Genomic DNA, 18966 nt, shown 5'->3' with positions numbered 1-18966 from the left:
ATAGATATAGATTATGATGTAGAACATTGATTTAGAGTCAACAGCCAATATATTAAATAACATATATGTCAATTAGTGTTGTAAATCAAGAAAAATATGACCAAGGATCTCACTCTGCAGAGGAGAGATAGGACAGAATATGTGGAAGAGTTCATGAAAATTACCAACCCTTGAGTGGAAAGGAAGTAGAACCTGACCCGTACACAGGCTCAGAGAAGCATGTCAGCAAAAATTAGGGGCATGGTGCAACACTATGGGATATATTAATAGCATACTCTTAATTATTTAAGGGTTCATTGCCTGACCTAAAACTTACTGGCTTAATTCTTCCTCTCCTTGCCATCATTTCTCTAGTCTGCTTTTGCAGTCATCCTTGAGTCTCCATGATCCAAACCATTCTTTTTTCCCCAAGGTATAAATTGGCAATGAATGTCCTTAAGAAAAAAAATTATATTCAGAAGAAATATGTATTGAAAAGACCCAGAGAGTTCATCTATCACTCCTGAGCTCCCACTTATTGGAGATTGACATTTACTACTTTCAAACCTGCCAGCATCAGGCCCTCAACTTATGAGCTACTCATTAGGAGCACAGCATATTTCACAACCTGAGCGGTTTGATGGTCTAGAGCTTGAATTGGTAGAAAAACTGTCTTTAGAGTCGTCTAAAATCCAGTTCTTCTTAGATTTGTCACCTGCACTGATTTTGTAGAACTCTCCCTCTTCTGTAATAAACTGTGTTGTGGATGAGACTGCAAACTGGAATGCCTAAGAGTGTAAATAGAAATCATAGATCTGTAATTCCTAGCTATGTGCCTTTGCAAAAGTCATTGCTCATCACCGAGCCTAAGCACACATTTAAAATGTATAAAGAAGAGGACGTGTGGTTGTTCTGAGAATTAAAATACTTAACTCAGTCCCCAGTACAACGAAATGCATGGTTAAATAGTATCTATATAGTGACATTGTCCATGTGATGCATTCTCTGTCCCCTCCACAGCATGACTCTGATCCCTGAAGTCAATCACACTCCAGTGTGGTGATGCCTGTTTTAAGAGCTATAACTGAACACTGGGCCCCAAACAAGGTTAGATCAGCATAGTACAGACCAGTCCAGATGACCATAGATATCTGGGCTCTAGGAGAGCGTGTAGGGGAAATTCCTAGGCTTGGAGCTCTGCGAAGAAAGGGCTGGAGTCTGCAAGCCCTCTGCATGGCTAAGGGAGATGCTGAACACAGACGCACAGGTAATCAAATATATCAGCACACATGTAGAGACTGCCCAGCTCTGAGCTCCTGGGAAGGGATAACTGTGAAAGTGGGCTTACAGGCCTGGCAATCTTATGACAGAAAATGCTCCAATGACCTTATCCAGGATGTATGAGTTAAGACCTGGGTACAGATGAGAGGAAAATTACTAATACCATCCAATCACTTATTGACTATTATGTGCCCGAAATTTTTAATTAAACCCTGAAAGTATAAAAATCTGTAATGTGTCTGACCTTAAAAGTGTCAATAATAAAAAATGGCTTAAAACTTTCTATTCCATAAAGATGGAACTGTTTTTACAAATTTCATAGATCCTCTAGAGCTACTGCCCAATAGGTGGTCACAAACCACATCTGGTGATTTCAGGTTACATTAATTTGATATTAAATACTTATTTCATGAATCACAATAGACATGGTTCAAGTGTTTTAAAGCTACCTTTGTTGGCCAAAGTATTACTCAGCAAAGACAGGACATTTTCATCACTGCAGGAAGTTCTACTGGAAAGAGCTGCTCAAAAATGGTGGTCTCTTGAAGTTCTTATGGGTAGCCCATCAAGATATGAACAGCGTGGAAGTGTTTAACAATCATTTTTTGAACAGTGGTTTAAAATAAGTGCCTCCAAAAACATGCAGTAAAAGGACCCAAGTAAAAATATTTCCCTTCTTTCTCTGTATCCTGTCACCTTATTCATTAAACATGAGTAAGAATAGAAAGGGAAAATTCACAGGACACAATAAATGTGTTCTAGCAGTGATAAGATAAACTTACAAGCAAAAAAGAACAAATGGAAAATGATGAACTTCCTGGTGTCTTAAAAGAATAGTGCTTTTCTTTTGTGAAGTATATTCTGATGCTTCAGAAGAAGGAACAGAATGAGTGTTTTAAAAGTAGAATCAAGAGAAAGTTATTGATTTTCTGCTGAAAAACATGGAAGCCATGCAGTTTGCCTTGTAACTGCCGTTTCAAAGAACTGAGTTATGGATTTTGACACATATTTTTCTCTTTGAGGGTATTTCTGAAATTTGTAATTTACAATGTTTTATAGTACAGTTTAAAGATTGTATTTTAGTTAAATTAAAGATAGTGAAATTCTCTTTGAAACTGCTTTCATAAGTTAGAGCTAGAAAAAATCTGAAGGGACCATTTTCCAGTGCTTTTTCAACTATTTTTAGACATGATCCTTTTGTTCAAACAATCTCTTCTAGAATCTGGCAGGAGAGGTAGAGTGAGGACATGTGCACTCAGGTACACACACACACACAGCTGCTCTGTTTGAAGATGGGGGTGGGATACAGAACAATGCCAGATCTCCTTTCCTACCTCCTTCAATCACTATGGGCTACCTCTAAATGACTCCAGGGGCATGGATTGTAAACCTCTGATTTCATCCAGCCTCAGTTTGAGATTTGAAGACAGAGAGATTCAGAAGTCTTAGATAACTTGCACTAGCCCACAGCTGGGTACAGAACAGGGGATTCCAAATCATGTTTCCTCAAAAGGTCCTTCAAGGACTAGCTATAGTATAACTTAAAACAAAAAAATAGTAATAAAATCCTTATATATGATTTTATCAAGGCAAGTCTAATGCCTAGTGAGTCCATACTCCCATAGATAAAGCTGAGACTCCAAACTAAAGCAGTCAAGTCACCAGAATATGTTGCTTCCTAAATACAAGTTGGCCCAAAGAATGAAGGCAACTTTGGATTATGAAGCTAAATCATACGGTAGTGCATGTCATTAAAGCTTATGTGGCAATGTATGTCAATAAACATCAGACAAAAAGATGAATTTTGCTTAACAAAAAAAGGACAATTTCAAAGACTGATTATTATAATAGATTCTCTGCCCAGCCACTCCTGCAAAGACAGCTTGATACAGTGCAAGGAACATGGTCCTTAGAAGGATTAACATGAGTCATGCTTCTAATGGTTTCTTTATAAAATAGGACAATATCTGCTTATAAGTCAATTATCTCTATTCAGTTATTAATATATATGTATATATTAATTATATATAAGAGGTCCTCAAATAAAGTTGTTTTGCTAAAATGTTAAAATAATCATTTCCCAGTGGGAGCCACTGGATGTGTGAAATTGACGCATTCTCCCCTGTGTACGTGGGTTTTCTCTGGGAACTCCAGTCTCCTCCCACATCCCAAATTGTCATAAAGAGTTTCACAGGTGTGTCTCAATTGCCCAGTCAGAATTAGTGTGGGATAGTGTGTTATGTGCCCTATGAGGAGCCCCCCCTTGTATCCTGAGCTGCCAGGATGGGCGCTGTACCCCCACGACACTGAACTAGAATATACAGGTTAAAAGATGAATGAAAATGAATGAAAATGATTGTTTAATATTAAACTATCTTTATTTGTCTTTATTTAGAAGTTGGGTGATGATTTTGTGACCAGAAATATGCCATAGGAACTTAACTCTTGTTCACAGCAATGAAATTATGATAAAGTTGGTTTCATTACACATTATTTTACTAAAAGTCACAATTTACAAGATACTATAGACAATGTTAAATGAGGATTTAGCATGCACACATACAAACATATATACCACATATAAACACCCAATAAACCATACACGTATACGCCACATATGCCAAAGACTACATAAGCCACATTCACATATCACACACCACACACACATACACTACATATATTCAACATACTCACACAAATGCTCCATAAAAGCCTTTATTCTTCTTCATAGTATTTATCGCTGCAGTTGTCGATACTGACAAATTAAACTTTAGCGAAAACACCTATGTAAGGATTTTTCATTTTACTCTTGGTAGATACTAGCAAGATCTAATAGTGATAAAAATAGCTGAAATGTAACAACAGTTCCACACTGTATCTATTCACTATATATTGAAAAATCACAACTTTGTGTTTATTTCAAACTTAAATATAAGCTATCAGCATTCAAAGTCAACACAAGTACAATTTTTGCCCCTTCTATTCATACTTGGAATGCACCAAAGGACATTTACCCTTATTTTACAGTTAAACTTACTCCTGCAGAGCAACTGAGTGCTTCATTCCCATCTAAGGTAATTACTGCTGAGTTAAAATATAGTACAAACCCCAAAGGAATTTGTTCTATGTTTAGTCTTATTCAGAGACTAAAAAAAAAAAAATGCCTATAATTGACTATATTTCAGTAGATGGCAAAAGTGTGTTTTAATAATAGAACATTGTAAATAATAAATGATAAGATAGACCTATGAGTTTCAAAGAACTTTATAAATGTTTAATGCTTATTAATTCATTTTAGAACTATCAGTGTTTCTCTTTTCCTTTAAAAAATTTTTCTGGTTGATTTTAAATATACATTTTATTTTGTGTATGTGTTTCTTTCATTGAAGTAATATTGGCTTATAACATAGGTTTCAGGTGTACAGCATTACAAAAAAAATTTGTAATATTCAGTTTTTTTCACAGAATAAAAAGGAGAAAATGTTATGGGATTTTCTCAATGTCACATAAGCCAATATTCTCCAGGTTACAGGATTTATTTGCAAATCACAGAATGACATGTTTTGAAGAAAAGAAATTACAAGACAGCATGACTTTGTTAGTTTTTTTTATTATCTGGAAGACATCAAGTAATAAATGAATGGAGAGCATTGGTTTATTTTGAGGGGAAAATTCACATTAGTAGTTAAAAATTATCATGGTTGGGAAAGAATCTCAGGAATCTGCATGTTATGTCTTTTTTTATTCTGTTCATTTTAGGACTAAATCCAAGAACAGGGTGGGGAAAGAATGCAATAGGAAAGTATTTCTGTATCCTATATTCTCTATCCTTACAGAACTCACAGATTTAAAGTCTAAAATCTTAAGATTTATTGATTTATTTATGCATACATAAATGGGGTATAGGCCAGAGATGGGGGGGATTTGAGGGGGGGAAAGTGAGAGGATTCACCAGAGACAGAGTGGAGAGCAGAACAGGCAGACTGACTGAAATACACTGCTGAGGGAGCAGCAGTTGAGACAGGAGAGGTGTGCCTCGCCATGTGCATTTCTCCCTGGCTGGCGGGGATCGAGCTTGTGCTGCAGAGGCTGTGGATTGCTTCATAGTGAGGTGCTTAACCCCTTGTGCCACCAGGGAATCCCTAAAGTCCAAAATCTTCAGACTGAAGTTTCATCATATTACTTGTTCTCTATAGAGATAAGAAATTATTTGAAGAACAAACTTATCATCAGATATGAAAGAGACAAAACAACTATATCAGAAATGCCCAGAGTATTGACAAGTTCAATCCAGCTGTAAGAGTCTCTTCACTTTCATATTCCTTTTTACTACTAATAAAATACTTACACCACTACACATAATTTGGAAAATAAGGTATATTAGAAAAGAAAATTTAAAGACTACAAAAGAGAACTATAGCTAAAATTTTCATAATTATCTTTCTACTTTTTGTACTAATTATATTTTACCAAAACTCATAATCTTACTGCATTTATATTTTATACCATTACTTTTCTCACCTAATAGTTTATCATGATCAGTTCTATACTTTATTAACTGTAGCAAAGAAACATATAATATTTAAGTGTCTTTATTTTCTCCTGGATTTTAAAAATAATACATGCTAATTTTTGAGGGATTGAATAATCACAAAAGTGTAAAAAAGAAAAAGATACATTAGTGTATAAAACTCTTATTCCATCCTTGGACCTTAAAAGGAAAAAAATTTTACTGAATGTTTTTCTGAAATTTTTTCTGTAGTACGTAAACATTGAACATTTAAGAGTTTTCTGGTTTTTGCTACATGAACAGGGTAATGAACATTTTTGCATATTAATATTCAAATGCTCTCTGGAATTTTCACTAGAACTAAAAGTGAGGTTACTGGGTTTAAGATACAAATTATTACATTAATTAATTATGTATCACTTTAAGTTTAAGTTCTTGATGCATAAGGTCAAAACTTATTTTCAAAATGACTCTAAAGCACAAACTCCTATCATCCATAGCTTAGAACTCTTAACTGCTATATTCTCATCAACAAGAGCTGCTGTTTTCAACCTCACAATATCTGATATCTACCAAGGCAAATACCAAAAAGGTGGTTCATATCACATCCCAATTACAAGTTGCATTCCTATTCTACTTAGTTACCCACTTCCAAAACTGTTACAGGAAGTCACAGACATTTTCTCCCCGAGTTGCATCTATCTGCACATATATATCTAGGTGTGTTTTCACATTAAAAAAAAAAAATGCCTGATCTACAAAAACCAATTCAAACACAATATGTAATATAGTTTTGTTTACTTTTTCTCAAGACTAGTTTATTTCAGTATATGTGGGAATTAATGGGACAACTGATCAAAGTTCACTATTTTTTAACTTTGTCTGAACACCATTTCTAAACACCTTTTAGCTCCCAGAATAAGACAACCCCAAGATTGATTAATAAGTCAGAAATAATAAGTCAGTTTCCTAAAAAGCAAAAAAGCTTCTTATGAAGAAAAGATGAAGTGTGAACATTTCAAAAACCATTCACTCTTGTTTAAAGCTTTATTTATGATGAGGATAAGCCCTCAGCAGAGTTCCAGTTATAACTCTTGCGTGTATAAATCATCTTTTCTGCAGCGCCAGCTTCTTTAGGGGTGATAGCCTTTGAAGTCAGAGCATCCCCAAGTGATTCTCTTCCCTTTTACCTTTAATAGGAGCTAAAGTACAAGTTTTGACTAAAGTACCAAACACTAAACAACACATTCCAACGGGAAACACAATATAAGGTTCCAGAAAGAGTTACATAATTCTTAGCAACCATTTACCCAGGTGGAAGTTAAAAATAGGCGCGATTACTGAAGATGAAGGTTTTTTGAGAAAGTTGCCAGCATGCTGTGAACTGACCTTTCTCCCCAAAGATCTATGGGGGTGTTTATTACTCACCACATCCCTCAGGCAAAGAGCTTCAAAGGACCACCCAGGGAGTTTGAAATCCTTATTACACTCTGAGTTTCAGAAGTAATATTTCCCTTGGACTAGATTTAAGCCAAGCAAGAGAAAGAGAGCACAAACTGTTTTAGATTCAGTTTCAGGATCATTCACAGGAAAGAAGGTGCTGTAGCAAAAAGAAGCAGAGGTGACCTTCTGAATGACTCCTAAGGGCCATGGAACCAAACTAAAAATGCTTTTGTGCATGTCAAGGGAATGTAGTGAGAGACATGCCTATGATAAGAAGTCTCCAAAAGGCACCTGCTAGAAGGCACTTACAAAGAAGCACTGGTTTTAGATACACACCAAATCAGGAGGCATAAACAGTAGATTACCAATTGTACTTGTCAACTAAGAACTTTCTTATCTTTCACCTTTTCTCTTCTATCAGCTCTTACCTTGGAGCAGCAAGAAACCTTAGTTATAATCTGTGGAAGGAGACACACTTTATTAGAGAGAAAAAGAAATCCATTAGGACTTCTATTTCTTATGGGTTTTGCCGCCAGCACACTCAAGCTGGGAAAGGGAAGACACGAAACTTCAGAGCAAGACTGTAATTCGGATTGTGACATGTATGTTGACATTGTAAGTGACTATGATTGATCTTCTCATTAGCAGCAATCAGAGAACAGCTCGATTATAATGAGAGTGATCAGGAAAGTCATGGGAAGTGCTTAAATTTTCACTTGCAAAATGATCAGACTGTTTTATTCATTATCCCTTTTCTTACTGCCTTCCTGCCCTTGACTTTCAGACACAAGCCCTTTTTTTCTTCATGCTACAGTTTAATATCTACTTGTGACAAATTCTCTGTATTTTATAAACATTTCTCATTTTATCCTCATACAATCCTATTATTATCATCTCCATCTATAGCTGCACCCTTAGTGGGTAGAGGATCTGGGTAGCCTGTCTCCAGAGTTGTCATCTTTCTCCAAAAGAATTTATGAAATGAAGTCTCTCTTGGTTCAAAGGATAAAAAATATCAGGCTTGTTTTCTTTAATAAAACATATGTGGGTCTCCCCCCTTTCCTGAGAAAATGGAAACATTCCACTGTAAGAGAATTAGTAGAAAAGTAAACAACTATTTTTTGTAATCATAAAATCTGCTGACGTATATACATTTACTCTAAACTCCTGGATGATGTCATTATGTCAACAATCACAAAATTTCCTCAATCCACACATCAAATGACAACAATCGGGCCTCCCCAGTGGTGCAGGAGGTGAGCGCTGGGCTGTGAAGCTCTGCAGCACCTGTTCGATCCCCGGCTGCCAGGGAGGGTCCCACATGGCACACAGACCTCTCCTGCCCCCGCTGCTCCCCTCAGCAGTGTACTTTGGTCCTTCTGCCTATTCTGCTCTCCACTCTGGCTCTGGTGAATTCTCTCACCCTCTTATGCTTCTGACTGTACTTAGTGCTTGTATAAATAAATAAATAAATCTTTAAAAATAAATAAATAAATAAAATAACAATCACAATAATAATATCTGAAATTTGCGCTGTTTGACCTTTAAAAGCTGCACTTTCATATTTTAATCTAATTTTATTTTCACAGCATTTATTAATACTGCATTTTTAATGAGGAAGGAAAGATTAAAATTTTACAAAAATCATGATATGTTTAACATCAAAAACTAAAATAGGAAAAAGCCAGGGCTAACAGGAACATATATCAAAGAGAAGTTGAACCACCAACCCACTGTTATCATTCTAAACCTCTCTACCATCAACATTTATATTAATCATTCTTGATCTTTATGCTGCAACTTTGTTAGTAACAAAAATACCTTACAAACCCCATTATATATACCATATATTCACTTCACTCTAATGAGAGAATTCGTGGCAAGTAATAACATGATTTTCAGATGTAGAAACAAGGGTCGAGGAGCAATAAGCTGGCCAATTCAATGGAATACAAGAATCTTACAGGATTTTTGCAAAGCTAGATTGAATACATGTTTTCATATGGGAAGGCATGCATTTTCTTACTAGAGAAATTAATTAAGAGTTTTAGAACCATGCCAATATATTTCACAGTAATCTAGTTATCTGGATTGCCCCTTTCTGAGAAAGCAAGTGTTCAAGCAAATGATTGGTTCAACCAATTAAATGCCAGGCTTTTTATTTTTACTTTTTAATTCTGAAAGATAAGGCACTCTTTCCTATCTATACTTCAATTCCTCATAAGCAAGGCTTGCAATCATCCCCACTGGCCAACCATTATATTTCATGCTCTACAGGGCCACAAATGCTAACAATTCACTAACACGGAGGTTCTCAGACTTCAGCATTTCTCAGTATCATCTGGAAGTCTTACAAAAACACAGACTGCTAGGCCAGAGATTCTGATTCAGTCAGAAGTTTCCAGGTGGTGCTGCTGCAGGTCTGCAGGCCATTGGACAAGTACATCTCCCTTCAAGGTCCCCACATGTTCCCTTCAAGGATCCCCACAGAAGCTTTCAACTTCGAAGGCTCGTGAGGCAAACAAATGGTGCTCTGTTGCCTTGGCCTCACATTGAAGGCTTCTAGCTGGAGGAAAAAGAAATGGTTATCATGACTCATTGTTTTTTTCAAGGCTTTCCAACCACAAAATTAAAAACAGAGTAGGACCAGATTGAACGCATAATGAAAGACACTAAAGTAGTACTGGCTAACTTTTGAGGGTTATAGAATGGTTTCTGGACTTGGGACAAAAGATATAACAATGATTCAGGTAAACTGACCACATTAAAATCTGGCACCATCCACCAAGACTGCCAGCAAGATTGGAGTCCAAATGAAGCTGCTCCTGTTCTAATCTGAAGCCAGCCCAGCTGTATGGCTTCCAGTTTCCTTAATCTGTCCATAATAAATTATTCCATAAAGTTATCCCAACACATTATCTACCTATAACTCTTCAATATAACTAACCTAAAAGTATCTAGTCAACTTTTAATACACACACACACACAAAATCAAATGTCAATAAATACTGTTAGAAACCTAGTGGAAAATCTGAAGGAAGAAGCTGGCAAAGGAATTTCCTTCAAGTTCCTTTATTTTCATAATTATCATCTCTTGAAACTATCCATGGAGATTTTAGTACCATTCGTCATATCTTTGTTGGAAATATAAAGTAATTAAGTAGCCTAGCTAATCAGAAGTGTGATTATATTTTAAATAGCACTATGAACATTAAATAAAAAAATTGACAACAAATGTTATTTTCAGATGTTACTAAAAGAAATGTTATAGGGCGCTATCAGATGTTATTATAAGATAGAACATTTCTGCTTAGAAAATAAGCTATTAATTCTACCAATAATATATCACTAAATTGCCAGAACTACTGACCTTTTATTCTCAAGAGTCCATTAAACTTCAAAATATTGGCCAGCCAATGAATAAAAGTAAGTAATAAACTTAGGCCTTCCAAATGTAGTTTTTCTGCCCCAGTCCAAAGAAGAAAGAAAACAGAGTAACAGTCAAGGCACTGACTACACTGATTTTGAAATAAGTGATTCTGCATGAGTCACCAAAACTACTTCCTCAGTGATAAAAGTTGCCTAAGTAACCTAGATGTTCACTCTGCTAAGAACTGCATGGCAGTGAGTTGGGTTTCAAAGCCACTAGTCATTTCCTTTACTTAATTGCTAACTGTTCTTCCTGGCTGCAGTTTGGGGCCTGTGTTTTATGCAGTAGCCCGGCAACTAGTTATTATGTTATATTTTATCCAGGAGAAGAAAACAGTAAACTTTACATTTCCATGGATTTCAAAAGTCAATGCTATTTTATCAGAAACTTTAACTTTAGGGGTGAATGCTGAAACTGTTGAACGTGGCTGGACAATTGTACAAGACTTTAAGACAAAATGATTTAACAAAGGAGAAGTAAATCAAATGTTCTATGAACATGAGGAAAGTGCCTGATCCACTTCTGCATGCTGAGCATCCTGCAGAGAGCCTGGCACACAGTAAGACTCAGAATACTTTGACAAAAGGGGATCATTGGTTCTCTTCAGGATAATCTAGTATGTTAAGTGATACTTCACATACTTTGCCATTACTGAGTTTTCATCAGTCTGTTTCACACTTTCCTGCAGATCTACAATAGGACTATGATAGTTGTTGCTCTTGCCCTAGGTGTGTGAAGTATGTTAAGGATGCTCCCTTTTATAACAGAATGAGGGGTGATGAGAATTACTTGGAAAAACACTGACATGCAATAAGATTAGTACTGTGCAAGAAATTGTTTTAAGTAGTCAGTGAGCTCATAAGTGTTAATCAGTAACGTTGTTTTAATTTACCCTTAAACATCCCGGTTGTGTAATTTACTGAACCACCTCTAGTTTCATACAACTGTCTGTTATTTTTGGACTGTAAATTATTACAGTACCCTAAACATTAATAAACCTCCCTAAAATTCAAACTGATAGAAAGTACAAGAATTTGCTCTTACTTATAGGACTACTATGTTCCAAAATACCAGTCAGTTCATTTCTTTTCCACTAGCAAAGTGGTTAAGAATTTTTATTCATTTAGTTATATGTGGGAGTCATATGCCATAAGTACCAATCATTCTGGTGGGTTGAGTCAGAATTAAGAAATGAAATAGCCACAGAAAAAAAAAAAAACCCTAAAAATTGATGTGTTGATGATTCATTAAGGGAATTGTCTTATCTGAATCAAAGGGCGTCCTGTTGCTGCATTAGAACAGAGCAGGGGAGGGGGGAGTCCTAAGAATTAGATGGACAATGAGATAAGAACATCAAAGAGATGGGATGTCACCATCAATACTACAAAAATACTACTACGGCATGTAAGACACCATAGTATAATGATGTTTACAACATGGGACCTGTAACCAGAAACCCTGAATTCCAGTCCTAGGTCTGCCATTTTCAGGCTATGTGATTTCAAGTAAGTTACTTAACCTCTCTGTGCCTCAGTATCTTCTTATGTCTAAACAGGCTGTTGTGAGAATTAAATAAGTTAACACATGGCAAGTAAGTTAATATTGGGCATATCATAGGCACTCAATATATTGCAAGCTATTACTATGATTACCACTAAACTTTCTATGTGGGTGAGACTCCAATTCTAGGAATGAGGCAAAGGTTATTGTTATGACTGTTTAGAATTAACTAATCAAAGACTTTAAAAATGAAATCAGGGCCTCCCCGGTGGTGCAGCGGTTGAGCGCTGGGTTGCGAAGCTGCCCGCAACCTCTGCAGCGCCAGTTCAAACCCCGGCTGCTCTCCGGCCACCGGAGGAGGGTACCACATGGCGCGCAGACCTCTCCTGCCACCCGCTGCTCCCCTCAGCAGTGTACTTCGGTCCTTCTGCCTGCTCTGCTCCCCGCTCTGGCTCTGGTGAATTCTCTCACCCTCCCATGCTTCTGACTGTACCCAGTGCTTGTATATATAAATAAATAAATAAATCTTTAAAAAAAAAAATCAAATCATAGTCATCAAAGGAAAACCCTTATCTAGACACCCACATATCTTTATACTTCACATGTCTACTCCTCTAAAGTCCCAGAGAAGAAACGAGTAAATTATATCAGAACAATTTTTCAAAATTTATGATCTGAAGAAAATGTATTAAATGTATACCAAGCTCAAGTTCTATAATAATTTTTGTAGTCATTCCACATATCCATCTGAGTCACATTAGAGATCATATTTCTAGTACATAGCTAATTAGTAATGTAAAACCTTACTCCGTATTTTAAAAACCACTGCACTTGAATTATGTAGAGATTCTGTCAACCTCTTTATTTGGCTACAGTTAACTCAAAATGGTCTTACTTGACTTACTATTTATAATTTTAATGAAATTTCTTAATCCTTTGCCTTGCATAGTTTTAACATTATGCCAACTTGTATTTGTTTCAAATGCTACACATGACTTCACTTAGGGTTACTGTGATTTATGTGTTTATTGTTTTTCTAATGCTTTGCCTCTTTTCATTTCTAACCTCTACAATCATGTTGCCCTCTGTCAGCACACACAGAGACCAATGCTTGATTGGGTATATTTTAAACTCTGAATTTTACCAAACATTAAAAAATTAAGTTTAATATGCAAAGTTCTGAAAAAATTATTGCATTGGCTAAATAAATGTGATATACCAAATTTGGGGAATGATTAGTTGACTCATTTATCAGTTTAGATATAAATGGAATGTAGTTTCATTTTCCCCAAAAACACGGGAAAAAGATTATGGCATATAGAGGGCCATTGCTTTTTCTTTCCAACTTCATAGGTTACTATCAAGACAAATCAGAATTTTAAAAAATATCTTCAGTTCTTTAAAGGAAACCTGTGCTGTTAAACAAAGTTAGTATTATTAGGCCCATCACCTAAATATGTCCTGGAAAAAAAAAAATTCCACCACTTGGGAGCTAGATGACCTCAAAATAGGCAGAGTAAATTCCCAGGATACCAAAGCAATTGGCAAGTTTCCTTGGAGTGGCATGCCTTTCTCTAGCCTGAAAAATGGTAAAAGCAGGGTTATAGGCCACAAGGCACATACCTGCTTGTTTTCTTGCAGCACATCACTCAGATGACAACTAAATGCTGGCAGTATCATTGAGGTCTCTTTGATAGGTTTGGTTATTTTTATAACAGAGCTGACTTTATTGGATATGTTGTTGTTTGTTTTTTTTGTTGTGTTTTGTTTTGTTTTGTTTTTTGCAACAAGTGAACCAAGACTGAAAATCTAGCTTCATTTCTTTTTCTAACATTGGCTTGAATTTTCTGCTCTAGGCTTTCCCTCTCTATTAACACCCTTTGTTCTCTTACTTTCTGCCTTCTCTCTCCTTAGACATAGACGTGCATTAAACTTTGATAAAATTATGAATTATATATAGTTCTATGAGAAACTATAATCTCCTTTTATCCCCCAAAAGGTTTAAAGAGATTTCTAGGAGTTTGTTCTTAAGCTTCTTTTCCTCTGAACATTTTAGAGGACACTGAAGAAGTGCCTGATTTTATTGCAACCGTGAAAACCAGGCTGAGCACTAGAAGCAATCAGCATTAACTTACATAAAGACTGAAAGTGCTATAAAGGATAAAACTGCATGATCCAGTTTATACCAAACCTCCCTCCTGCACTTTTACTTCACATAGATGAGAAGGGAAAATATGTCCAGGTAAGGGGATATGAATGAATGATCTTTCATCTCAAATAAATTTTCCACTAATTTTTCTCTGTCTATCATGCATCTATCCTCTTAGATACTCTGGAAAGCTCAGAGCCCTTTCACTTGCTTGTCTTCCTCCTAACTTCACAGTCTCCAGCAGTCACCGCTCATCATCATCACTTGGTATCCCCAAGTCAGTGCCTTTCACCCTTCACTTGATCTACTACAAAGAGCACTAAAGTCAGTCTCCCCAATTCACAACATGCCAGAACAATCTTCCTAAGACACTGCTACAAGCATGTCTTTCTCCTCATCAAAAATTTCAGTGAATTCCCACTGCCCACCACATCAATTATAAACTCCTCTCCCTGGCATTTAGTCCTCCAACGCATGGTTCCATATTAGCTCTCAATTCCTTCTCTTCTCTCCACCATGAATGCTCCATAATCCACCCATCCTGGGATAGTTGCTCCTTCCTAAATGTTTCCGGAACTCTGTCATCTACATTTTTTTACACCATTTGATCTGTTTTGAACATCCCTTCTCTACTAGGATAAGCTATTGAAATCATATTCATTCCTCAAATGAAGTATATTTTTCTTATTTCCCATAAATTAATACGATCATTTCTCTAACCCTCTGGCATTTCATTCCTATCTCCAACAGAGCTCTCTGGCACCACACTCTAATGTGTTACAACTCTGTGTGTTTCCTGATCACCCTACAAGGCTGTGAGCTCCCAAGAAGGATGAAATAGTTCTTATTAACCTGCTTATATTAAGAAGCATTGCAGGCTATGCAGAAAATGAGCACACCTACCCACTGAATGAAATATGAAAGACCCGAGGGTATGAAAGACCAAAAGTGCTATAAAGGGTAAAACTGCATGATCCAGTTTATAACAAAGCTGACTTTATTGGATATGTTGTGTGTCCTCATGGAACAGAAAGCAGCTCAGGATGCCATGGAAATTGCAGGCTGGTGGTGGGGAGCAGTGGAAACAAGGATGAGCTAGAGACTTAGCATGGCTTTCAAAGGCCCTGTGAAGCTCTGAGTCTCAACTGCTTTTAAGCAAAATTTTTGTTTTCCTCATCTTTATTGCAACTTTAATAATTTTGTTTGTTGAGTATTGCCTCTCTGTATCCCATATATGCACACATAGGCCCAACTCTACAGTCCAAATGTGCATGCACATACCTGCCTTGTCACTTTCCCAGTGTCCAGCAGGTGCCTGCCATATAGTAAATAATCAACAAACTCAAAACAAACATGTTTTGAGTAAGTGAATGAAATTTGAGGGTCATTATACCCTACAATGATTAAATGCTGTCTTGTGTATAGTGATAGCACAAAATTTGAACATAATGAGCATTATTACCTAGTAGCCTTCTTTCCTTCTCGTCCTTCTTCCTGCTTTACTTCCTCCATTTTTCCTTCCTTGCTTCCTTTTTTCCTCACATCCTTTTCCTTTCCTTCCTCTGCAAATTACTCCTGTATTAATGCAGACATTCAACAAATGCACCAGGCTTCTTTCCAGATACTTCATTCACTAGGATAGTGGACAGAGAGAAAAATCCATGCCTCATGGAGCTTATGTTCCAGCGAGGAAATGAATGATTCACTTTGGATCTTCAGGGAGTTTTAAGAATGAAGTTATTAAGAGAAAAGGGTTGTGGCTTGCAGACAGACACTTTGATGAGGGTAAGAAGAGCCTGGAGAAAGAGAAGCCAATTATCACAGGGGTGAGGTATAAAATTGCCTGGACAAGCGACCACATCAACAGACAGGAAACTCATTGGATCTGAGTGACCCTGGAGTCATGAAGGAGAAAAGATGATGAAAGTTTCTAATATGGTTAGTTTGCTGTGTTGTCCTCAATCAACAGAGAACTTGGGAGTGGAAGCTGCTGGAATTGGAGGGTTTCTTATTCCAGTCCCTGGATATGATGAAGAGATAGAAAGGAATCTAGATGAAAATATTTGACTCACAAAGTAAGGATTTAGAGTGTGGTGAAAATGAAACTCCCCTCTTTATTATGAGTCAATCAATAATACATCACTTAAATAACATAGAACATGATATTCCATGTATCTGCCAAACTCCCCTAGGAAACTGTTCCTTCACCATATAATCTGATAATTATCCTTCCTTTTTCATCAGTTCCTGAAATGAAGTAGGCTCCTATGTAATATCTGTGAACTGAATTTGCTGACAGTAAGAGAAATTTTATCTTCAAAGCAAGGAGAAAAGGGCAGAGGAGTCAGAAAGACCTCAATTTCAATCCTGGCCCCCTTTCTCCCTACTTTCCCTACCAATTATTAGACAATGAACAAATTGCTAGCATGAACAGTAGATGTCTCATCTGCAAAATCTGTCTGATCAAATTTATCTTATAACATGCTTTGCAAGCACTAAGTTAAATGCATACCGTGTTCCTATCATCTAGCAAGCACAAAAATTAAAGTATGGATGTTGCTGGTTACTATTATCTTTATCCCCATGCCTTAGGGTTTGCAGGCTTTTCACCATCTCTCTTTATCCATCTTCTCATTTTGAACATTCCATCCAGGCGGTTGGCTAGAAGATGTGCTCTCATCATGACCTCCTGCCGGCTAGCTTTCCTAAATCCCCACAGGCCACTAAGCTCCTTTGCTACGCATGGCTGGCTGGTCCATCAATTCAAATTACCCAACTCAATGGACATTACCACTGTTTGCAAATTCCAAAATCACTTCAGATTTGGAAATGTCTATGCCTGCTTTACAAATTGTATCAATGTGTCCTTATTTATACACCACTTGCATCATGATTTGTTCAAAGCAGCTTCACAATTCAGCATTTAAAAATACTTCTGAAATAGGTTTTTATTCAATCAAAAAATAAATTCAGAAGCTGAGAGGTAGATAGATGCACTATTTACTTCCAAAACAGTAACTAAGAAGACAGCAGATATATAGCAAGATTACTTATCACACTAAAGGAAGTGAGTTCAGACATATTTACTTCCTTGCTTGATGACCAGCACCCATTGAGGCTCTGTGCTAGGCACTGTATAATTTCTCTCAGAAGCAAATTAATTCTTTCCAAAGTCACATGCATTCCACATAAATGAGTAAAAGTGTGTTTGTAACTTTCACTTCTCTACACTCTACCACTTCCATCAAGTTAAGGAACTTTCCAGTGGGACGGATGCAAGATATGGTATCACTACATGTGTGCAGTGTGTGCTTGTGTACATGCTTTAAGGCAAGTGCCATGGCTTCAGTGTATTCTGCCTACAGATACCTAAATTGGAACCCTAATCTTGAATGTGAAGGTATTTGGAGGTGGAGCCTTTACAGGTCATTAGATTAGATGAGGTCCTGAGGGTGGAGCCTCATTGGTGGGATTAATGCCCTTATAAGACAAAGTGAAGCAAGAGTTTGTTCTCTCTCAGCCACATGAGAACATTGCAAGAAAGCAGTCTGCAAACCATAAAAGCAACTCCTCACCAGATACCAAATCTGCTGGCACCTTGGTCTTCAACTTCCACCTTCTAAAACCATGAGGAATAAATGTTTGTTGTTGATGCCACATAGTTTATAGCATTTTACTATGGTAACTGAACTAAGCAAGTCAACATATCAGCTGTGGCAAGACAGTAATCTGTCACAGTCCTGAAAGTACAGATGGGGGAAGGTTAGGAAGGAGAAGGGACACCCTCAGATGATGAGGGGGGCCAGAGTCCATCCCAAAGGAAGTCACCACAGCCCTGTGGAATCCGCTGTGGTGACCAATGCGTCACATTGCCACACCACACTAGAGCCTTGCCCATATTTTCCGTAATGAGTCAGTCTGCCTATGTCCCTGACAGCACCAACACATGGCTCTGGGATCAGCATTTTGGTGGGAGAAAGGTCCAATCTTACTCCCTGCCAGGGAGATCGCTGTTCTCAGCCTTAGGGTTCCAGGCAAGCGCACAATGGTGACATTTGCTGAGAAGTCACTTCAATAAAGGGCTCTCAGAGAGCAAGATGGTAACATGCAGCATAAATGAGTCTGCCGGGGAGTCAAGCCCCAGGAATGCTCTCGGGAATAACACACGGCCTCTCAGTAAGGAGAGAATAAAGGAAATACACAGTGGGAGGACTGTACAGCGAGTGAAGGGTCCTACAGCGCGACCTTGGCAGTGCTACATCCCAGAACTACCCCAAGGGTAGTAAACAAACTATTGCTTAAAAGATGCTTGTACAAGGAAGCCAAATAAACCCTTCAATTGGTTCTAAGCTTTTTCTCCAGTATACTGCCTCCCCAACAAACAAACAAACACAGAGGGAATGATTTTGCTGTCCTCTCCTACTCACTATAAAATCAAGATGCTTTTATTTTTACAGTGGTTTTGCAATTAAGCCTTTCAATGATCCACATATCTTCTAAATACTGAACAAAAACAAAAAATGCAATTTTAAAATTGCTACTTAATCACAAAAAGACTGGCTGGCTTTTCCCCCCTTCAAATTCTCTTTGAGGGGAACCACTCTGTTCTGCTTATTACTAATTCTGCACCAGGAGCCCTTGTGGTGAGATTTACCTAGAAAGATATTGGTGGTG

Source organism: Talpa europaea (assembly GCF_964194135.1).
Source record: "Talpa europaea genome assembly, chromosome: 14".
NCBI classification, from domain to species: Eukaryota; Metazoa; Chordata; class Mammalia; order Eulipotyphla; family Talpidae; genus Talpa; species Talpa europaea.
The sequence above is the reverse complement of the archived record's forward strand: the minus strand, read 5'-3'. Positions refer to the sequence as shown.